Source organism: Arvicanthis niloticus, chromosome 17 (genome assembly GCF_011762505.2).
Source record: "Arvicanthis niloticus isolate mArvNil1 chromosome 17, mArvNil1.pat.X, whole genome shotgun sequence".
NCBI classification, from domain to species: domain Eukaryota; kingdom Metazoa; phylum Chordata; class Mammalia; order Rodentia; family Muridae; genus Arvicanthis; species Arvicanthis niloticus.
The window spans coordinates 5,299,345-5,324,320 of NC_047674.1; positions in this window are offsets into that span (position 1 = coordinate 5,299,345).

Below are 24,976 nucleotides of genomic sequence, written 5' to 3' on the forward strand. Positions count from 1 at the left end.
CAAATATAATATTGTTAGTTAAGTAATTAAGAAAGAAAAAATTTTCTGTAAAAGTTTCATATATAATATTTATTCACTAATGTCAATGTTTAACTTTTAATTTTATGTTTAAAAGTAATTGTTTTAGTCATTACCTGAAAAATTTTGAAAAATAAAACAATTTTCATGATACTTAGATTCTGATACAGAAGACAAAAAAAATTAAAAGTACACTGTCCTTAAAACTTTACAAAGATACATATATGAATCAAAAATAAAGTATGTATATATGTATGTATATACATATACATATACATATATATATAATCTCCATGTACATGCCTGCTACCTAGGGAAGAAGAAGGCACTGGATTCCAAGAGAGTCAAAGCAATTGGCCCTCTTGCAGAGGACTCAAATTCAATTCCCAGCACACACATGGAGGCTTATAACCATCTCTATCTTTAGTTCCAGCAAACAAACGGCTCCTTTGGGCATCCCCAGGTAGCAGGTGTGTATGTGGTATACATGTACTTCCAAGCAAAAACTCAAGCACGTAAACTAAGTAAGTCTTATTCTTTTTTCAGATTCAAGGCCTGATCATGTGTTTCTCTTAAATACTTAATTTTTGATTGGAATCAGACTTCCAGGTGAAGCTGACAGAGAAAACAGTCACCTGGCAATTTGTTCGTGATATTTTACTTTAGGCTTCTTCATTTCTTTGCCCAACGTTTAGCATATTCTTAAGTCTCCTCTTTGTCTTATTGCATTGTTTCTTTATAGCAATATATCCACATTAATGTGCCAGGGCATATGGGGGAAGCAGATGCTGAATCTTGCGTGCCTTGCTCCTAAGGATCTGGATTTCTTTGAGTGCTTTCTGACTACATACTGGAAGACATAGTCTTCTTTAGAGAGAAGGTAAAGTTATCATTCTGTTTACTCTTTGAGGGCTCAACGGCCAAGACACATTAGTACATAGAGTCAGGACAATATTTTGTCTATTTTGTTTTTATAACAACAAAGCTGAGAAAACTCAGATTGGCATCCACAATGCAGTCCTAAACAGACTTGTGCTTCCATATTCCGGTCTTCTTTGCTCTAGAACAGGAATGCCTCCGTTTCGACTTTTCTATATCAGGCTTACTCAGGCATACATCAAAACACCCCGCTTCAGGCGAAAACCTTGTTTGTCATTTCTACCCCTGATTTCAACCACATAACCCTTCCTCCCTTTACAGAGCTTCTGTGGCTACTTCTGTGCCGTGTCTTTTCTCCTAAATGGCCGGCAGCTTGCATTCATTGTTGATTCAATGAGACTGACAGCCAATGGCTAGGAAATTGATAAGCAATGTCATCTTGACCCATTTGACCACAAGAGAATCACTATGATATATATATATATATATATATATATATATATATATATATATATATATATATATATATATATAAAAACATTACAAAATGTATTTTTTTTTTCAAAATTTAAACCTTTAAATTTGAATACTTTTTTCCCCCCATGATTACTTTTGTCTAGTCTGGATTTTTGCCTATTGTACGTTTATAATATCTATTTATATGATGTTTTAAAATTACATTGGAAATTATAGTTTTCTCATGAGCATATTTTATTAACATCTAATTTTTCTTCTGGCCATTGTTTCCCTAGCTTTATCGATATTAAAGTTATGTATTGACATTTGTTATCATGTGGCATTTCATCCTTTTGCACTTATTTTATAATATTTTTTTTTATTTTTTCATCTTTCCTCTGTGTTGTGATAGTCTGTATATGCTTGGCCCAGGGAGTGGCATTATTAGAAGATGTAGCCTTGTTGGAGTAGCCACACCGTGAATGTGGGCTTTTAAATGCTCATCGTGGGTGCCTGGAATCCAGTCTTCTGCTAACTGCCTTTGGAACATGCTAAAGAACAAGCAACTGACTTAGATAATGGACTGAACCTCAGAACTTGTAAGCCAGCCCCAATTAAATGTCATCATTATAAGAGATGCTTTGGTCATGGTTTCTGTTAACAGCAGTAAAACCCTAATTAAAGCATAGGTTAAATGTTCTGTTATCCTCTTTTTATCATCCCAAACAAACCCACCCTATCCTCCCAAAGTAAAGTTTCAACTCTCAGACTTTAGCTCTGTAAAGAGATTTTCTTCATTATCTCTCATGGCTGAAGAAAAATTTTCTGTTTTTTTTTTTTTTTCCAGAGTTTCTTGGTTTTTACTTCCTCATAATTTTCTCATTTTTTCCAGTGTAGACATTTTTAAATATTTTTTTCTTTTGAAAACTTAAACTATGGATTCTATAAAAAGAGCTATTGTAAGATAAATCCAAAAGCTTTCTTATAATAACTTGCTAGTAGTCTTCCTAACTTCTTTTTTTTCTAATAGCTTCTCTCTTTTTCTTTCCTTTTATTGGATATTTTATTTACATTTCAAATGTAATTTCCTTTTCCCACATTTCCCCTCCACCCAGGAACAACCTACTCCATCCCCCCTCCTCCTGCTTCTACAAGGATGGATAAGCCCCCACCAACCCTCTCACTCCACCTCCCCACCCACGATTTCCCTATACTGGGACATCCAGCATTCACTGGACCAAGGACTTCCTCACCCACCTATGCTTGACAATGTCATCCTCCCCTACATATACAGCTGGAGCCATGGGTTCCTCCCTATGTGATCCCAGGCTGGTGGTTTATACTCTGGGGAACTCTGGCTGGTATTGTTGCTCTCCTCCTGGGGCCGCAGGAAAACTGCCAGTCCCAACCTGAACTGAGCTTCTACTCATCTACTCACTTTGACTCCCTTAATAGGCAAATGGTTTCATTTGACTGTCAGGTCAGTCTTCAGATTTCTGTTTTCAGGAACTGGAGTAAAAGATGCTGAGCCATCATGTATGTGCTGGAACTGATTCCAGGCCATCTGTAAAAAGAAGTCATACTCCAAATCTCTGAGGCATCTTTCCAACCCTCAATAAAAACTATTTTAATATGGCTAATTGAAAAAAAAAAAAGTCGGGGGAAAAGAATACTCCCATAACCTTAACAAAACTAAGCTTGTAGGTTAAGAGTTTAATAAACATCTTAAACATGAAGATTAAAATATATCTGGTCCAAATATTTTTATAGCATCAAAGTGATGGATTGAGTGAGTAGTGTTTCCATAAGCTCAGAGTTTTTAATACTTTTTTTTCCAGGCAGTTGATCATCTTGGGGGAGGCTATAGAGCCTTTAAGCTGTGAGGTCTGCTCAAAGGAATATGTTACTGGGGATGGACTTTGTGAGTGTATTGTCTCACACATTTACCTTGTTTTCTTTGTGTGGTTGAAGATGAGATCTCTAACTTCCTGTCTGTCTGGTAAGAGTCCCCTCATGTTGTGGATTAGATGTCTGTAACTCTAAACCACAGCAAACTCTTTCTTGCTTTTGGTCACAGTATTTTATACCAACAACAATAGCAACTGATATAGCCAGCCAAATGTTTAAGAGGAAAGCCAATGCATATTTCATAAAAATCTTTGAAATGATATAAAAGCATTTTTGTTTCCAATTTTTTATTATCTTATTGTTATATTTTATTATTTAAAAATATTTAAATTAATAATATTTTGATTATATTTTACCTTCTTTAATGCCTTTCAGATAATCTTCTCCTTCCTGCCCACCAAGTTTACAGGGTTTGTTTTCCTAAAATCAAGCAAACGAAAGGTTATTTTTAAGCATTTTATGATAATTTACAATAGCTTTGAAACTAAATAGAATGACAGGATACAGTACAAAATACCCAGATGAAATTAGTGACTATGACCTAAGAGATGATGCTGTGGACACAGGTATTAGACCTCTTCTTTTTCCTGAATAAAACATAGTAACTACTGATCAGGAATTCATGCTTCATTTTTGAATCATGAAAAGTATTTCCTATCTAGGAATTCAAACTACTGATTGGGGACCTGTTAAAATCTCAGCAGTATTATGAAACTTGATAATGTTTGGGTGCAAATTATACAGACTCTATTTCCACAGAGAAAGCCTTGATCTTTTTTCTAAATAGGGTTGAGTCTTTTTCTCACACTCATTTATTTGAACTAAAAAATAGCATGTAATGGTACTTATATTATTATAGTTATCAATAGATGACTCCCTGGAATTTATTTATATATTAACCAAGAGTCCAAAGAAGAATGCTCTCTCAATAAATAAATGGTTGTAGAAATAAAGCACTTAGTATATACTACAGTATTTTTTGCTAAATATTGAATTAATTTTATAATATCATATAGCAACAAAATAAAGGAAGTGAGAAATAAATGTTAAGAATAAATGTTCACCTGGAGAATTATTTTTCTTAAAAAGTAAAGGCAATTTTTGAAGAATTTTATGTGTGGAAATATAAGTGACACATTTGGATTAGTGACCTAACATAATTAGAGCATCAATCTTTTATACAACAATTTTGCTCTTGATATAAATACATATTGATAGTATTGATTGTATATTTTTTATTATAGCGTTTTTCTAAGATATTAAATTGCATAATTGCATGGCAGATAATATAAATCATAGCACTGTGATAAAATTAGACAATGTGCTATAAATTATTTGCTCCTGAGCAACAGGCTTTTTTGACAATCTTGAGCATATAGAAAAAAGATACAATATTGGTGCTACATAATTTGGAAACAACATGTTCATGAACATATTCCTCATCCTGGAGTAGAAACCCATCTATTCTCTCACTACTTGAAAAGCTAAGACACACCGATTATGAGCTTGAAACTCATATGAGTTTGATATCATGAGTATAAAGCATTGGCTTTATAATATGAAGCTGTAAATCATTCTAAGAAAATATACATCTAAAGTTGGTCCAAAAACATTAGTGATATTGTCTGAACTTAAAATTTAGTCACCAAAACTCATCATTGCAAAATTTCTTAAAATTACAGAATACTTAAATATCTATATTTTTGTCAAAATTGAGTAGCATCCTAAAATACTTAATATATTAAAAATAAACTAAATTTTAGGTAACTCTACACAGAGCAATTTTCCATGGGGAAATGCATTCATATATATTTAAGAAATTAAGTTGTGCATATGGAATAATTACATGCTTCATTTTTGAATCATGAAAAGTATTTCCTATCTAGATACTAGAGAAAAATATAAAGTTAGAAATATAAAATTTATTTAAATTCAAATAAAAGTTTACATTTTAGTGAAAACAACTTTGTTGAAGTTTGGTACAAAGAACCTTATACTTAAAACACAGTAAGAAATAATTAAAAATGTGTGTTTCACATGTCCAAAATAAACAAAATTTCATATTTACTTTGGGATTTATTGTGTATATACTAATGAGTTAGTTTCAATTCTTCCTAATGTTGAAGAACTCAATTGGAATTATCTCAGTAATAATACAGTCAATCACTTCAATCAAGACTTTGGATTAATAGTCACATTTGATATCTGGAAAAAAACCTGGCACCCTCTTGTTTTGTTAAAGTAAGAGAACGGAAATGCTTGTGTATCTAGTGCAAAGAAAGGAGATACATGTGGTCTGTTTTAGCACTGACACAGCATCAAAGCTGAAAGCAGCCAGCATGTGCCATTTGGAAATCATATCACCTCTTTCTTATGGTATAAGTGCAAATGGAAATCATTTTAAAATTCTGGGATCAAATGCGGAAAGGTGGGGAGCCTTGCCATCACCCTGGAAAATCGCCTGTCTCTTAGTATCTGCTTCTTAATTAAAACAATTCCAGCAGTAATGGAGGAAGGATGTCAAGCACACTGCACAAAACTAATGCTTCAGAGTAGCCTTGGTGTATGTGTCTAGACGGGCATTATTATTTATTAATTTATGAGCTGCAGCTCCCATGTATCAGAGTAGTTTATGACAACAGAGTCAACAGTATAGCCTTGAGAACAATAAAAATCCAAGAAGCAATGTACTCCGCAAACAAAGAAAAGCAGTAATGCCCTTTTGATTTGATAGAGAAAAAACTCCGGGAGCTCTAAGCTACTTGACAAATAACACAACCATAATTTTCAGTTCCTAGGGAAATTAAATTGCCTTAGATGACCTTCAATCAATTTTAGAAACAGAAAAATTCTAATGCTTTAAGCCACACTCTTTTTGGATTAGCATAGTTTATTTTAAGCCTCAATGATTATTTTTCCTTCATCACTTTTATAAATATATCTGATATTTCTACCAGGTTTTTTGTAGATGCACCTGTCAAATTTTGTTCTGATTAAATAAATAAAATACATTTATTTTTTTCAACTTAGAGGAAATTGTATTATTTTTAAAATATGAGATAAATAACATCTTCTAGATTATCCTTTAAAACACTCTAGATGTATTCACAGCCTAGGGAAGAATACAAGTGACAGGAAAGTATTCAGTTAAGAACTAGATCACCAAAAAATAAATACACAAAATGGGAAGATTGTTATTCTGGTTTTGTGGTGGTGAAGAAAGACACACTGTGCCTTTTATGACATATAAGGAAATATAATGTCTCTTTAGCTCTCCCAAGCATTCCATAAAGTTAAGAAATATCTTCATTCCTGAAGTTTCTAAACACTCATCCTACACAATAACCCTCCACCTCTTTTTTATTTTGGAAGCTAGCATTAAAGACACCGCCAATATCCCAGATTACAGTACTGATGATATGAGAAGTTGCCTGTAGGTCAGCAAAGCAGAAATCTCACAGAAAGGCAAATGTGGAAGCAACATGCAAAATTAATATCAATACATAGTTACTCATAAATTTTTACAAAGATTTTAAAAGCGTTATATGATAGAAAATTTGGTAAGAATCAAAACCAAGTTTTACCTCTGACAGAATAAAACATACCCGTCATAGTCTTGTTGGGTTTTCTTAACACTCCAAGATCTCAATATCTTTAAAATAATGGTAAGATTATTCAAAATATTTTCACAATGTTGCACTAAAAAAGTAGTTACATTTTGATTTCCCTTTGAATTTGTTGATCAAATAAAATACTTCCCTGAAAAGGCCAATTGGATTCCTTCATGTGCATATTTATCCTCTGCTTTTGGTGTTAATTCAGAGAAACTTGGCAGTCTGGCATGGATAGAAGGAATAAACTTATAGCCATTATACTCAATTGGAAGTCTACACATTTACAAGTTGGTAATAACAAATACAACTCTGTCTGCTTCATGGCATAATGTATGGTAATGATTAGCAACTCCAATTGTTGAGTAGGCCAACACAAGGAGCTTATTGTCTCTAAGGAAAGAAATCTCATTAAAATGAAACTGATTTAAGCAATATATGAGGAATCATCTGTCTGAGAAGAATAGAAAGCTGACCACTATGTAATTCTATTTAAAATATAAAATATTGTAAAAGCAAATAAAATATAAGTTTTCTGTAGAACTCAAGAAGTAGAAAGATAAATGTATCTAAACTAAAACTTCACAAAAGAAGAGAGTGTTATATATGGTCCAATTCAGAAACGTAGTGTTTTAATTACTGTTTTCATGCTATGAAGAGATGCCATACCACTTCATAAAAGAACATACTATAACTCTAGCTTGCTTACACTTTCTGAGGGATATTTCATTATCATTGTGGTAAGGAGCAAGACAGAATGCAGATGTGGCACTGGAGCAGTACCCAAGAGATGTGCATCCTACTCTGGATTCAGGAGGCAGAAAGAGATTGAGACTAGGGATGGCATGGGCTTTAGAACTCCTGAAGGTCAAACACACAGTGACACATGCCTTCCAACAAGGTCACACCTTATAATCTTTGCTAAACAGTATAACCAACCAGAATCCAAACATTCAAATACGTAGTAATATTTGGAGCAGTCTCAGTCAACCCATCCCAGGTACTTTAGGCTTTGGAAACTGCTTTGAAATCTCTTAGAAATGTTACCCCAAAATAAACTCCATTTGAGTGGTTCATGTTGCAAGGTTACTTTCATATGAATCATTTTCCACACCAGTGTAATAAAGAATATCTCTCTAATATTTAAATTGAAAATATCTCAGCTTATAACTAGAGTCTGAGTTCCAAAGTTCAAACTCGTTTCCCAAACATCTAATGTTATAAGTCAAATAACACCTTCTTTCTAGAAAAGTTACCTATACTGTCTCCTTTAACTTCTACTCATAATCAAAACACTGTCAAGGATGAAATGCATATTTAAAACAGTATATAAATATGTACCGTGCAGTGTTATTTATAATTGAAGATAACTGGACATATAAAATACATGAGTAGTCACAAAGAACTTATGTTGGTAAAATTTTTTTTATAAAATCAAGAACCACTATTGAGATATTTCTAATAATATTTGGGTACAAAGAATATACTATTTTCAGAAAAATATATGACTAATTGGGCATTAACATCATACAGTCCTGAATCCCCATGACATCTATTTCAGTGAACTCTACATATGCTGATTTAATTAGAAACAGAAGAAAAATTATTGAAATTCAAAACTGTAAATATTGTGGAAACAATATTTTACTACTAAATAAGTAATAATTACAATGTAGCAATAAGTTACAGTGAGCTAGACATAATTTAAAGTATATATAGCATTGTATCAGATTAAATGCAACTGTTGTACCAGTTTTATATAGAATTTGATGTCTGGTGTTTTTGGTATCTATAAGGATAAATCCAATGGACTTTGTATGTGGAGGAAGAATAACATAGATCACAGCTAAAATTAGAGCACTGAAAGATTTCTTTATGTATAAAGATATACAGCTAAACAAAATCAATTGTACATGTTTTTAGATGATAGCACCAGTTTTTTTTCTTTCTAATTCTCATAATTCCATAGCAAATACATATTGATGGTAGTTTTTCTCTAGCATTATAAAATTTTTAACCTTATTTAAACTTCTGAATATTTAATATTCACAGATAATATGTGAAGTGTTTTCCATGCATTATTTAACAGTGATGAAATCTGAACATTTTTAACATAATTTATAGCTGAGGTATGTGAGGCCAAAGGAAATTGTTCTCATTTATATGGAATTATATCTCCATTTAAAACACTGAGTAAATTTTTTGTAAAATATTGATATATAAAATACATTTATATGTAATGATACAGTAAATTATTATATAAAATTAATGAAAGGCTCTTATAGTTTTTTCTGGTATTATATAGTTATATATATATATATATATATATATATATGTATATATATACATATATAATATATATATACATATATAATTATATATATACATATATAATTATATATATACATATATATAATTAAATAAAACAACTACATTATGAAGTGAATGAGGCCCTTCATGAGCCATTATGAGAAGGTTAAGAAAATGCTTATCAATATTAGATAAAGATTATACCCATCCAGACAGGACAGTGTTTCATGTTCTCTCTTTTATTTGTAGAACCTAGCTTCAAAATCTTTAGATGGGAGTTTAAACCTGGAAACTAAACCATAGAGACCAGAAAAGTAAAAAAAAGAGACCATGGGAAAATGAAGAAGGAAATATAGACAGGAGAGTAGTTTATCACAGATGATGTGCAGAAGGAATGAGAAAAATGGAGGGGGCATTTACTTGGAAACAAGGAAAGAGTAGACAACTCATGAAGGGGGGAAGCAGGGTAAAAAACACCAAGGATTTTTAAATAAGCCAAAAAGAAACATTATTTTATTCTTGTTTAAGTTTATAATACATATGTGATATAAATGAAATTATTACATATGAATTAACACTCCTCCCATGAGCCATGAACTGTCTAATGCCTATTCCTCACTGTCAACTTGACTACATCTGGAATGAACTACAATCTAGAAATGGAGGGCACACTTGTGATCCAGATCTTGAGGATTCTAATCTGGATCACAGGATTGTATTCTGGATCTTGACATGGAGATCTTGAAGCACATTGGCCATGAAAAACTTAGGTCCAGGCAAGGCAGTACACACTTTTAATCCCCGGAGACTGTGGCAAGCAGATCTCTGAGTTTAAGGCCAACCTGGGACAAAGCAAACTCCAGATCTAGACATGGTGATACCCACCTTTAATCTGGGCCACTCCTTCTGCTGGAGGCCTACATGAAGACATTAGAAGAAGTAAGACTCACTCTTCACCAGCTTGCACTTACTTGGTAGTACATCTGTTGGAAACTGCTTCTTCAGGATTTTAGCTTATATAGAAGACAAGGTCAAACACCTCGCTCCATGAGACTGAGAAACTACTAGATTTTTGGACTTCCCACTTAACAGCTGCCCATTGTTGGGTAGCTATACTACTGACTTGAGTCATTACAATAAATCCCCTTATTATATAGAGACATTCCATACATTCTGTGACTAGAGAACCCTGACATAAACACTAAGTAACAAGAATCTCAGTAACAGGCATGCAAACCTTCTTCTGAGTCATCAATCAGAGAAATTCAGGACATGTTGCATACCACAACCTATAAGTAAGGCCTTACTGCTGAAGACCCTGCACACTTCAGATATATGAATTAGAATGATCAAACCGGATTTGCCCTGGAAACTACATCCTGAGCCATCCTAGAGGAACCAGTGCACTCAGATCAGTGGAGAAACCACTGTGCTCAGAGCACCAGAAACCACTGCACTCAGAGCAGCAGAATTTTAGGATCCCAGGGGCAGCATGAGTCACAGGAGCTCTTCCACCTAGGAGATCAGGATCATAGGATCACAGAGACAGCTGGATTCTGAGGAGTTCTGACACAAGCAAGATAACTAGAAAGACAGGCTCCAGTCAGAGACAGTGAGTGCAGGTAGCACTAGAGTTATCCAGATGGCAAAAGGCAAGCAAGAACATAAGCAACAGAAACCAAAGTTACCAGGTATTATCAGAACCTAGTTCTCCCACCATAGCAAGCCCTGAACAACACATCACACCAAAAAAGCAGGATTCAGAATTAAAATCACTGCTTATGATGATGATAGAGAATTTAAGAAGGAAATAAATAATAACTCACTTAAAGAAATACAGAAGAACACAAGTAAATAGTTAGAAGCCCTTAAAGAGGAAACTCAAAAATCCCTTAAAGAATTGCAAAAAAAAAAAAAAAAAAAAAAAAAAAAAAAAAAAAAAAAAAAAAAAAAAAAAAAAAAAAACACAACCAAACAGGTAAAAGAGTTAAACAAAACCATCCAGGATCGAAAAATGGAAGTAGAAACAATAAAGAAACCTCAAAGGAAGACTACCCTCGAGATAGAAAACCTAGGAAAGAGATAAGGAGTCATAGACAAGAGCATCACCGACAGAATACAAGAGATAGAAGAGAGAATCTCATGTGCAGAAGACACCATGGAAAACATTGACACAACTGTCAAAGAAAATGGAAAATGCAAAGAGATCCTAACCCAAAACATTCAGGAAATTCAGGACACAATGAGAAGACCAAAGCTAAGGATAATAGGTATAGATGCAAGTGAAGCTTCCCAAATTAAAGGACCAGTAAACATCTTCAACAAAATTATAGAAGAAAATTTCCCAAACCTAAAGAAAAAAAAATGCCTATGAACATACAAGAAGCCTACAGAACTCCAAATAGACTAGACCAGAAAAGAAATTCCTCCTGTCACATAATAATCAAAACATTAAATGCACAAAACAAAGAAAAATGCTAAAAGCAGTAAGGGAAAGAGGTAAAGTAATATATAAAGGCAAACCTATAAGAATTACACCAGACTTCTCACCAGAGGCTATAAAAGCCAGAAGATCCTGGACTGATATCATACAGACCCTAAGAGAACACAAATGCCAGATTACTATACCCAGCGAAACTCTCAATCACTATAGATGGAGAAACCAAGATATTCCATTACAAAACCAACTTTACACGAATATCTTCCCACAAATCCAACACTACAAAAGATAATTGATGGAAAATTCCAACACAAGGAGAGAAACTACAACCTAGAAAAATCAAGAAAGTAAATGTCCAACAAACCCAAAAGAAGATATACAAACACAATTTCACCTCTAATAGCAAAAATTACAGGAAGCAATCATTTTCCCGTAATTCTATTAATATCAGTGGACTCAATTCCCAATAAAAAGATGTAGACTAACAGACTGGATACATAAACAGGACCCAAAATTTTGGTGCATACAAGAAATGTACCTCAGTGACAAAAACAGACACTACTTCAGATTAAAAGGTTGGAAAACAATCTTCAAGCAAATGGTCCCAAGAAACAAACTGGAGTAGCCATTCTAATATCAAATAAAATCAACTTTCAGCCAAAAGTCTTCAAAAAAGATAAGGAAGGACACTTCATACTTATCAATGGAAAAACCTACTGAGATGTACTCTCCATTTTGAACATCTACGCTCCAAATGAGAGGGCATCCACAAATATAAAAGAAACTTTACTAAAGCTCAAAGCATACATTGCACCTCACACAATAATAATGGGGAATTTCAACACCCCACTCTCAATTAAACAGATCATGGAAACAGAAAATAATTAAAGATACAGTAAAATTAACAGAAGTTATGAATCAAATGGATTTAGCACATATCTTTAGAACATTTCACCCTAAAACAAAAGAATATACCTTTTTCTCAGCATCCTATCATCACCATGGATTAAGGCTGGTCTTCAATAATTACAAAAACAATGGAATGACCACATTCACGTGGTAACTGAACAACGCTATACTCAATGACTTACTTGGTTAAGGAAGAAATAAAGAAATAAATTAAAGACTTTTTAGAATTTAATGAAAATCAGGAAACATCATACCAAATCTTGTGGCACTCCGTGAAAGCAGTGCTAAAAGAAAACATTATAGCTCTGAGTCCCTACAAAAATAAACTGAAGAGAGTATACACTAACAACGTGACAGCACACCTGAAATCTCTAGAACAAAAAGAAGCAAATATACCCAAGAGGTATAGATGGCAGGAAATAATCAAACTCTGGGCTGAAATCAACCAAGTAGAAACAAAAAGAACTATATAAAATATCAACAAAACCAGGAGCTGGTTCTTTGAGAAAATCAACAAGATAGATAAACCCTTAGCCAGACTAACCAGAGGGCACAGAGACAGTACCCAAATTAATAAAATCAGAACTGAAAAGGGAAACATAACAACAGAAAATGAGGAAATACAAAAAATCATCAGATCTTACTACAAAAGCATATACTCAACAAAACTGGAAAATCTGGATGAAATGTACGATTTTCTAGATAGATACAAGGTACCAAAGTTAAATCGTGAGCAGATAAAGAATCTAAACAGTCCCATGACCCCTAAAGTAATAGCAGCAGTCATTAAAAGTCTCCCCAAAAAAAAAAAAAAAAAAAAAAAAAAAAAAAAAAAAAAAAAAAAAAGCCCAGGAGCAGATGGTTTTACTGCAAAATTCTACCAGACCTTCAAGGAAGACCTAATATCAATTCTCTTCAAGTAGGCTTTATCCCAGGAATGCAAGGATGGTTCAATATTCAGAAATCCATCAACTTGAAGCAATTCCACTAAAATCAGGGACTAGACAAGGCTGCCCATTGTTTCCCTACCTATTCAGCATAGTAGTGGAAATCCTATTCAGAGCAGTTCAACAACAAAAGGAAGGGAAAGGGATACAAATAGGAAAGGAAGAAGCCATAATTTCACTATTTGCAGATGGTATGATAGTATACTTAACTGACCCCAAAACTTCCACCAGAGAAATCCTCATCCTGATAAACAACTTCAGCAAAGTGGCTGGATATAAAATCAACTCAAACAAATCGATAGCCTTCCTCTACTCAAAGGATAAACAGGCTGAGAAAGAAATTAGGGAAATGACACCCTTCACAATAGTCAGAAAAAAATATAAAATACCTTGGTATGAATCTCTCCAAGCAATTGAAAGATCTGTATGACAAGACCTTCAAGTCTCTGAAGAAACAAACCAAAGAAGATCTCAGAAGATGGAAAGATCTCCCATGCTCCTGGATTGGCAGGATTAATATTGTAAAAATGACCATCTTGCCAAAAGCCATCTACAGTACAGATTCAATGCAATCCCTATCAAATTTCCAACTGAATTCTTCATAGAGATAGAACAAACAACTTGAACAACTTGCAAATTCATTTTGAATAACAAAAAAAAAAAAAAAAACCAACCAAACAAACAGGATAGAAGGATAGAAAGAACTATTCTCTATAATGCACGCCTCCCATGTAGCCCCACGCCCATGGACGAGAAAACACTAGAGACGCAATTCGGGTAGTTACTGCAAAACGAGGACTTTTTACTTCTGTAACATACACGTGGGAAGCATGGAAGATGTGGAAGGGCAGAAGGGAGTGGAAGGATGGAAGGGAGCGGAAGGGCTGAGACAAGGAAGGGGCCTAGCCTAAATACAGCCTAGAGTGACATATTCACTTCTGATTGGCTGTTCGCTCACCACCCAATATTATGCCTCGGGATTGGCAATGACTTTGGCGTGATTCCTGCCTTTGCAGCTGCACAGATAATTGTTTACAATTGGGAAGACACACGGCCAGCGCCATCTTGAAATGGAAGATTATATCACTGTTAACAGTGGCTTCCTACAATTCTCAACAATAAAAGAACTTCTGGGTGAATCACTATCCCTGACCTCAAGCTGTACTACAGAGCATTAGTGATAAAGACTGAATGGTATTGGTACAGAGACAGGCAGGAAGATCAATGGAATAGAATTGAAGACCCAGAAATAAACCCACATACCTATGGTAACTTGATCTTTGACAAAGGAACTAAAACTGTCCAGTGGAAAAAGACAGCATTTTCAACAAATGGTGCTGTTTCAACTGGAAGTCAGCAAGTGGAAGAATGCAAATGGATCCATTCTTATCCCCTTGTACGAAGCTCAATTCCAAGTGGATAAAGGAATGTCATTTAAAACCAGATACACTAAAACTAATAGAAGAGAAGGTGGGAAAGACCCTTGAATGCCTGGGCGCAGGGAAAAATTTCCTGAACAGAACACCAATGGCTTATGCTCTAAGATATAGAATTGACAAATGGGACCTCATAAAATTTCAAAGCTTCTGTAAGAAAAGGCCACTGAAAATGGCATGCAAACAAAATGGCATCCAACAGATTGGGAAAAGATCTTTACCAATCCTACATCTGATAGAGGGCTAATATCTAATATATACAAAGAACTTAAGAAATTAGTCTCCAGACAATCAAATAACCCTATTAAAAAATGGGGTATAGAGCTAAACAAAGGATTCTCAACCTAGGAAACTCAAATGCCCAAGAAGCACCTAAAGAAATGTTCAGCATCCTTTATCATCAGGGAAATGCAAATCAAAACAACCCTGAGATTCCACCTCACACCAGTCAGAATGGCTAAGATCAAAAACTCAAGTGATAGCAGATGCTGGCTAGGATGTGGAGAAAGAGGAACACTCCTCTATTGTTGGTATTATAAGCTGGTACAACCACTCTGGAAATCAGTCTGGCAGTTCCTCAGAAAATTGGACATAGCATTACCTGAGGACCCAGCTATACCACTTCTGGGCATATATCCAGAAGATATATATATATATATATACATATATATATGTGTATATATATATATATATATATATATATATATATACATATATATACATATATATACATATATACATACATATGTATATATACATATGTATGTATATATGTATATATATGTATATATATGTATGTATATATATATATATGTATGTATATATGTATGTATATATGTATGTATGTATATGTATGTATATATGTATGTATATGTATGTATGTATGTATATATGTATATATATGTATATATATGTATGTATATATGTATGTATATATGTATGTATGTATATATGTATATATATGTATGTATATATGTATGTATATGTATGTATATATGTATATATGTATGTATGTACATATGTATGTATATGTGTATATATATATATGTATATGTATATATATATGTATATATATGTGTGTATATATATATATATATACACACATATATATACATATAACAAGAACATATGCTTCACTGTTTGTAGCAGCCTTATTTTTAATAGCCAGAAGCTGGAAAGAACCCAGATGTACTTCAGCAGAGAAATGGATACAGAAACTGTGGTACATTTACACACAGGAATATTACTCAGCTATTAAAAACAATGAATTTGAGAAATTATTAAGCAAATGGATGGAACTAGAAAATATCATCCTTAGTGAGGTAACCCAATCACAAAAGAACATACATGGTATGTACTCACTGATAATTGGATATTAGACCAAAAGCTTGCAATACCCAAGATACAACTCATAGACCACATGAAGCTCATGAAGAAGGAAGACCAAAAGTGGGTGCTTCGGTCCTTCTAAGATGGAGTAACAAAATACTCTTGAGAGAAAATATGGAGACAAAGCATGAGACAGAAACTGAAGGAAGGGCCATCTGGAAATCATTCCATCGGGTATCCATCTCATGTACAGTCACCAATGGTAGACACTGATGTGGATGTCATGAAGTGCATGATGACAGGAGCCTGATATAGCTTTCTCCTTAGAGGTCTCTCAGAGCCTGAAATATACAGAGGTGTATGCTCACAGCTAACCATTGAACTGGTTATGGAGTTCCCAATGGAGGAGTTAGAAATAAGACTGAAGGAGCCAAAAGGGTTTGTGACCCCATGGGGAGAGCAACAATATCAACCAACCAGAGCTCCCAGGGTCTAAACCACTAGCCTTGAGGCATATAGGGAGGGATCCATGGCCCCAGATGTATATGTAGGGGAGGATAGCATTGTTGGGCATAGGTGAGAGAGGAAGTCCTTGGTCCAGTGAAGGTTGGATGCCGCAGTGTGGGGGAATTCATGGGTGGGGAGGTGAGAGTGAGCAGATGGGTGGGGGCACATCCTCATAGAAGCAGGAGGAGGGTGGATGAGATGGGGGGTTTCTTGTTGGGGAGAAATGGGGAAAGGGGATCACATCAGAAATGTAAAGAAAGTATCCAAAAAGAAGAAAGAAAGAAAGAAAGAAAGAAAGAAAGAAAGAAAGAAAAAAGAAAGAAAGAAAGAGAGAGAAATGGAGAACCAGTCTTCTCCAGTGATGGAGCTTCTGAAAGATTATCAAATCCAAGTGTTCATCTTTAAGCAAATATTCATATGACCAATATTAAATGGATTAGCAGAACTTATATGTATATAATTATGTACACAATTATTTTGTACATAGGGTTGATTAAATATACATGTAGAGTAATCTAAGGAAAATAACATAGCAAGAGATTCTTTGCTGTATAAAATGATAGTTGAGCAATACAGTAATTTTGAATGATAAGTAAAGAAATATGTGAAATTCCAAAACTAGAAAAGGCCACCAGACCATCTGACAAATGAGTACAAAGGCACAGCTCACAAATCCTTCGCAGTGCTCTCAGCAGAATTCAATCTAAATGTACATAGAGCACTGAGAGGCCTTTAGCTAATATGACACCATTTTTCATGCATTATCAAAATTAAGCAAATAGGAAGAGCCCCTGTAGGGTGAACATTTTCACTGTTCTATAACACATCTTTGATTTACAATTTCTTATCCATAACTGATCATGTCCTAGAGAAGAAAATAGTGTCAGCTTTAGGTTGTGGCTGGTACTTCTGTTCCATAATGGCTATGTCTCCCTTGCACTCTACTGCAGCTGTCAATACCATCAAATGATATTTAGGAGAAGTAGTGTGTTCCATTGAAGAATGGAAAGCAAGCATTTTCAGAATGTTGCAAGCTAATCTAGGTTTCTTCTGCAACTAAATTGTAATAAGATGCTTAACAATCAAGACATCTCTGTTGCAAAATATTCTCCACTTTTGATTTTTTAAGCAGTTCTCATAATATCTCTTATAATAGGGCAATCATTGCACACATTCTAAATGTGAGGGAAGTAAGATGCACACACAACTTAGGATCCTGCCAAGTCACACATAGGAAAGTGGCTGATCTTGGTTAGTACTGAGTCTAGGCTTTCTTATGTCTCTGTGAGTTTGATAGCATACTTATCCATTCAGGCTCTAGTATAATATCTAGGCTGTCAGGTTGAGTAAATTATATTATTTTGAACAAATACTGGGTAAGTTAGCCTTCATTAGGACAAGTCTCTAGGTTTCAAAGACATAACCTAGTTTTATTATTATGGGGATAGGATGAGAAATTGTTTTTTTCTTGACCTTTAGGATAAAAATGGTACTTTTTTCCCAAAACAGATTTTACCAACCTCAAATTGCCCTATCACATGTTATATTCATCATTGCTCCTTTTTATTAAATAGAACAGATACTTTTGTGGATGTCTGTTAATATAATGGGCTTCTTCACTTTCAGAGAGAGTAGATTGCATCCCTTTGTAGTTAATCTGACAGTGCTCAGTACAGTAAATAGAATCTTTTCAGAAATCTATGACATCAGGACAGCAATGGCACAGAATAGGTTTAATTCAGTTGTTATATGATCATTAGACTATAACACAGCTTCTAATTTGCTGTAGCAGTAACTGTTCTTTTGAATTTCCATCTTAGGAGGTACCATTGATGATTTTTCTCAGTATGATATCCCTATTTCTATATAAAAGACAGTTACTTACTAAAGAAACTAAGGCATAAAGTTTACCAACATATCTTTAAAAGATCTTCAGGCTAGAAGTTTCTTAGTAGACAAGAAGATACCAGGGTTACCACTGAATTCATTCAAACATGCAGATTATGTTTTATTTCATGTTTTCTTTTATTTTTTATAATTGATGACTCTCATTTATTATTGAGGCATGTTAGTATTAAGCATTTTCGTATTAATTTCAACTTTTACTTATGTTATACTGACTTTCTGTACCAATGCTGACTTTATAGATTATGCATTCTGTGCTGTTGATTTAACAGTCTGACTCTTCTTCTAATCAACCAGTTTCTTTGAAAGAATGCAGCTTTATAAAGGGGCTTAGCACTAAGTTATCTCAATAGCAACCTGGAATTTAGTAATATATTTCATGCTTAAATGACAAATAGTCTTCTTCATGTGTTCCCTTTCTAATTTGTTAGATTTTCTATTATAACTTACCTATTTTATTGAAGCATTTTCTTTATTATTTCTTAAAGGGAATGAATTCTTAGTTTCTAACTGGTGACATATTTAGGAAATTTATGTCGGTATTTTCTTTATTGACTTGTGTATTTTCTCCTCCATGCTCAATTGGGTAGTTGTAAAAAATTATACCTTCACACTCCCGAATTCTATAGTGCAATATCCTGTTTCAAGAAACACTAACTCAGCTGATAAATGCATTTCATAAGCCCTCTCCTTTTCCTGATTATTTTCTACTCTTCAGGTAAATGGCATCCACACACAAGTCTGAATTCTGTATAAACGCCATTGCTCTTACTTGTCAGTGCACATACATAGCTTATTGCAGTGTATAAACAGATTTCAAAGTATTATTAAAGATCTTTTGTCTCAGAATTTACTATTCTTAATGCCAGGAATTATTTAAATTAAAAAGCTTAGAGCAATATTGTCTCCCTATAATCTCATATGTGCCTAACTAGCATGTATTTTCTCACATGAAGTATCTGATATCTTTCTACTCTCTCAAAAAAAAAGTCTATATATATTTTGTAAAGTGAAATCCCCTTATAATATATAAAAAGAAGCAATGCATTTGAAAATTGTTACTTGACATCTTGAATCAGGGACAGATTGTATGTGTTTGCTCACCCTGATCATTTATAAATCATAAATGTTGTAGAATTCTGATGTTCTGTTGATAAATCGATGATTAGAATTAGACAAAGTCAATTTAACCATCAGAGTGACTTAGAGTTTCTCTCTAGCCTTTAGTGATTTACCTATATATTGGTGACCTGTGAGGCTCTAGCTATTAGTGAATATTTTTTGTTCCCTCTACAGCTTCTTAGTATTCAGGTAAAATGTTTTCCCCTAGATGAGTTCACATATGTATGGTTTTCTATGACAGTATTTGATTTAATTGAAAGTCTGTCATTAATCATGCCTTTACTTTTGGAGTGTCCATGTGAGAGTTCTGCCTTTTGTAAAGATACAACATGTCACAACAATTGTTCACAGGTAAAATTCACACAGGTAAAATAAAGGTTTAAACTTTATGTACTGTAACTTTCTGTGGAAATTTCATAATTTATTCATTAAGGGGGATAGCACAGCTTTAGAAATGATACCTAAATTCCACTTTATAATTTCACTTGAAATGTGAATTCACTTCACATATGCTCAGATGAATTAATGAACATTCAATTTCTATAAAGAATACTGTCTAGAAGCAAGGTCAAAACAAAACAAAAAAAAAAACTATCAAAAGTGACTAGTGAGTATGGTAGTTCTGCTTAGCTTTCTACTATGTCAATGACTTCCTTTGACACTAACATTGTATTTATTATTGTGCTTTTCCGTATTGTTTGTTTGACTTTGCATATATTTGTGTGTTTAGCACTATCTAGGACAGCAAAGTGTAAGTCAGGTCGTATGATCACTGAGTGACCATTTGTTCCTGTACCTTCCATTTCTAGGTATTAGCTCTTCTGTCTGAGTGAAGAAACACCTCTGTACTTTCCAGATCCTACTTTCTTATTTCTCTACAGTATATTCTGAAGTTTGTGGTAAATTTTATGTTTATTTGGGTGACTCTTCTCTTGTATTCTTGATTTTGAGAGCTATCATTAGCTATGCTCAACTTTTATTAATTAAAGGCAACATCATTACCTTTGTCAGAGTTTATGTGGACAAAAAAATCCACCAAAACCAAACAAACAAAAAAACCAAAAACCAACCAAACAATGAGTATCTGTTTCCTAGATGATAGTGATTGAATGTAGATTATTTTCAAGTTTCCAAATAATAGGTTATTGTTCTGATGCGTAGTAAGTATAATAGAGAGGAGCTAACCCATTATTTTTGTATTTTTATTAATATTATTAGTGAATCATATGAATTAATCACTTTCATAAATCTTTTTACCTGGAGTTTTTCTATGCTGTTTCAAATGATATGAGAAATTCTGTTAAGAGAAAGTTCATTAAGACTTGTAGATGAGTTCCTATTCTATTGTTGTGGTAAAAATTCATGATCAAAGCAACTTAGAAAGTAAAGGATTTATTTCAAGCTTGCAGTTCTAGAGGGCAAGGAGCACATCAGCATTTTGGCCAGGAGCATGACAGTTTGAAGGAAGCCATGGCACTGGGGCAGCAGCTAAGAGCTTACAACTCACTCCACAGAAGAAAGCAGAGAGAACTCACTAGGGATGGTGGGAAGCTTTTGAAATGTAAAATCAGATTTTCCACTAACACCCTCCAACAAGGCCACACCTTCTAATCTTTCTCAAATAGCCATCAACTGGGAACCAAGTATGTAAATGTCTGAGATTCATGAGGGACATCTTATTAAAATCACTACTTTTCAATGGTTGGATCCTACAGTGTCACATTAACTTAAATCTAACTTAAAAGGTTTCCATAGTCTTTCACAATCTCAACAAGGCCATTCTCTTCCAAGACTTAAGGCAAACACTTAGCTGTAAACCCCTGTAATGATCTGAAAACAAATTACATATTTTCAACATATAATGGAACAGAATAAACAATCATCCCAAAGGGATGGATATGGCACAGTGAGAAAATACTGGACCAAAGCAAGACTGAAACACAATCAAGAGAAATCTCTCAACATTATATCACCATGCCAAAGGGATTATAATGTTCCTTCCTCACAATTTACTTCCTGCAACATATTTCTCTGTCTTTGTGGTCACTTCTTTCTCTGTGTGCAGCACTCCTTGAGAAATATTGCAATGGTATGTTATTTCTAAGTCTGGGCTCTCCAATTCAATGGAGGCTTTGTAAGAACATAATTTCAGGTCTCAGCTTGAACTTAAAATTGAAATATTCTTAAGTTTGAATCAAATATTAGCTGCCCCCGAGGCACATCCCAGGAAGAGCACATTGCAAAGACTCAAATAAACATACCAGGAAGAAAGACCCAAGATAGGAGTTTATGAGCCCTTAACACAGTAAACCTGGGTAAACAGAAGCTACATATGCTGACCTTTGTTGTAAAAAGATAAGGTGCAAATTTGAGTTACTTAGAAACCAGGCCTGGGAACGGCTGTTGGAGTTTGGCCTTTATGATTATTGTTTAAGAAGTAATTGTATAACTGTACTCATAATTTCTGTAAAAATAGTATAAAAGCTGCCCTTAGTTTTAATTCGGGGTTCTTCTTGACTGCATGCAAGAGAACCCCAGTATACTGGTTGTCATCTTGTCATCTTATCATCAATAAACCTCATGTTATTGTAGCGGATCCCATCCTTGAGTGTCTCTGGTTGAGCGTGTCCCTGTTTTTGGATCTTTATAGTCCAACATCTTCACTTTCATGGCTTTATGAGATGACTTGTCAGAACCTCTCTCTCTCTCTGAGAGTCTTCACTGCTCTGGCCACAGTAACTTTCCTTATCAACAGGAAAATTTAACAGCTTCATTTATGTGTACTTCTTGAGTACAAAGCCAGAAGAAAATGAATAAAACTAACAAGCTCAACCTTCCCTGTGGGATTGAGCATGCTCCCATTGAATCACATTTGTAATAACTTTCCTTCATCAATTCCTTTTAATCCTTATCTTGAACACTGAGTTTTTAAATGCATGATGTTGAATAGTTCTTCTAATGAGCATATTTGTACTTTCTCTTGATTGAAATGCTTGTCTACAAAAATCCAGTGGAGCCTGAAGTTATTTTTCACTGATACTGTTCGAAAGACTTTAGTATAAAGTATCTTTTCTTATTGTCAGTCTGCATGCTGTGTATCCTTCTCTGAATGGTTGGTGTGATAGGTTATTGTTGATGACAAAGGGACCAGAATGACCTTTCTGAAACTGAAATCTATGTGCTCTTAGTTCAGGGATACTCTTGAGAGCTTTGCAACATGAAGTTAAATCTGGATCATAGATAGGTATGACATATAGCAGTTCTTTCTTGATATAGTTTATTCAGCTGTGTTTTAGACAAAAATATGATAATTTTATTTTACTGTCATCTTCTTGCTTGATAATATAGTTAATAAGCAATTTCTATGTAGTATGTGGTTTTCAATGTATTCTCTTTATAATAAAGTTGACAATTGTTGATTATATTTTATAAATATTTTTCTGTTTATTTTCATGAGAAGGCTGGGCATATTTGTTCTAATAGTGAACCATTTACATATACTTACTTTGGTTTGGAAGAATAGAAAATAAAATATAAATATTTATATCAAATTACTTATGAGAATATGGTAATATTTAATTTAAGAAATGTGTCTGTAAACTATGAAAGTATATATAATGATGGCTTCATTGATGACATTCTTATGATGAATTATAGGATTTTTATCAGATAAAAATTAAACTTGCAACATAATTTTTAAAAGCACATCTGTAGTTTGTAGAAATCTCCTTATCCTCAGGAAACTATAAAAGGGAAGAGAAGAGATTATTTCTTTGACTTTATTCTAGATAATTAGCACTTTAATAAGCTCATAAACTTACAAAGTGATGGAAATTATATATATTATCAAGAAAAAATATCTGATTTAAAGGTGTAGGTTGGAAAAGTCATACAGTGATGAGTTGGAGGATTATATTTTTTTATTTTTATTGACATAGATAAGAGGTATAATTAAAGATGTGTTAACATATTCAAAATAATCAGAAAGATTATTCTGTCATCTAAATACCTATTTTATTTATTATTTATGTAAGTAATATTCCTCCTACCTAAAAAACAATTTTACATTATATGTTACAAATTGTTATATTTCATTTTAATTTAAACAAGAATGTCTTTTATTGAGTCCTTTTTCTTAGGGGGAGTTCATAGAGTTGAAGTATTCAGTACTATTTTTTTATTTGAAAATGTGATACAATATGTATTTATATTCTTTAAGAGTCCACAGAGAAATATGACATACCTAGTGTAGTGGTTTAAAAACAATAGCCTCCATAAGCCCATAGAGAGTGGCACTATTAGAAGGTATGGTCTTGTTGGAGTAAGTGTAGCCTGGTTGGAGAAAGTATTTCTCAGTTCCCTTCCTGCTACCTGTGAATCAAAATGTAGAATGCTCAGTTCCTTCTCCAGCACCATCTCTGCCTGAGGGCTGCCACGCTTCCTGTTATGATGATGCTGAACTAAATCTTTGAAACTCTAAACTCACTTAACTGTTTTCTTTATTAAGTGCTACTGTGGTCATGATGTCTTGTTGGGGTCTAAGCTGGCCCACTTTGGGCTGCCAAAAAATGTTGAGAGCCGCACTAGTCCCACGTTCGGGTGCCATAAATGTCGCAGCCCAAGCAAAATGTTGAGGCCGGGAGCTGCCCCAAGTTTGGCAGCCACTGTATCCCGGTCCAAGCTGCCACTGTATCCCGGTCCAAGCTGCCACTCCTGTCCGGGGGCGTCGGTATTCAGCAGAAGAGAGGGTGAGGGCAGACAGGAACAATGGAGACCACTCAGCGTGTGTTTCAATCCTGTCTCTCTTCCTCTAAGTGTCTCTTGTCCTAAGTTCCTAGTCCCTAGTTTCTAGTCCCTAGTGCCTCCAAGTTCCAAGTTACTTCTTCCAAGTTCTCTTCCAAGTGCCTGCTACCTAATGCCTAATTCCTACTCCAAGTTGTACTCTCTGAAGTGTCTCCTATAAGTGTCTCCTCTGTCTAATGTGTCTGATTCTCTGTTCTGTTTTTGTCTCTGCCTTTTATATGTCTCACTTCTAAGCCATGCCTTTTGGTCACACCTTAGGTCTTGTCTCTAAATCTGATCTCTACACTTCTAAATCATACTCTTAAGTTACACACCTTTAATCTCACACACCTTTAATCTCACACACCCAAGGTATCTAAACCAAGATTATCAGAGTGTGCTCAGCTGTTGTAGGCT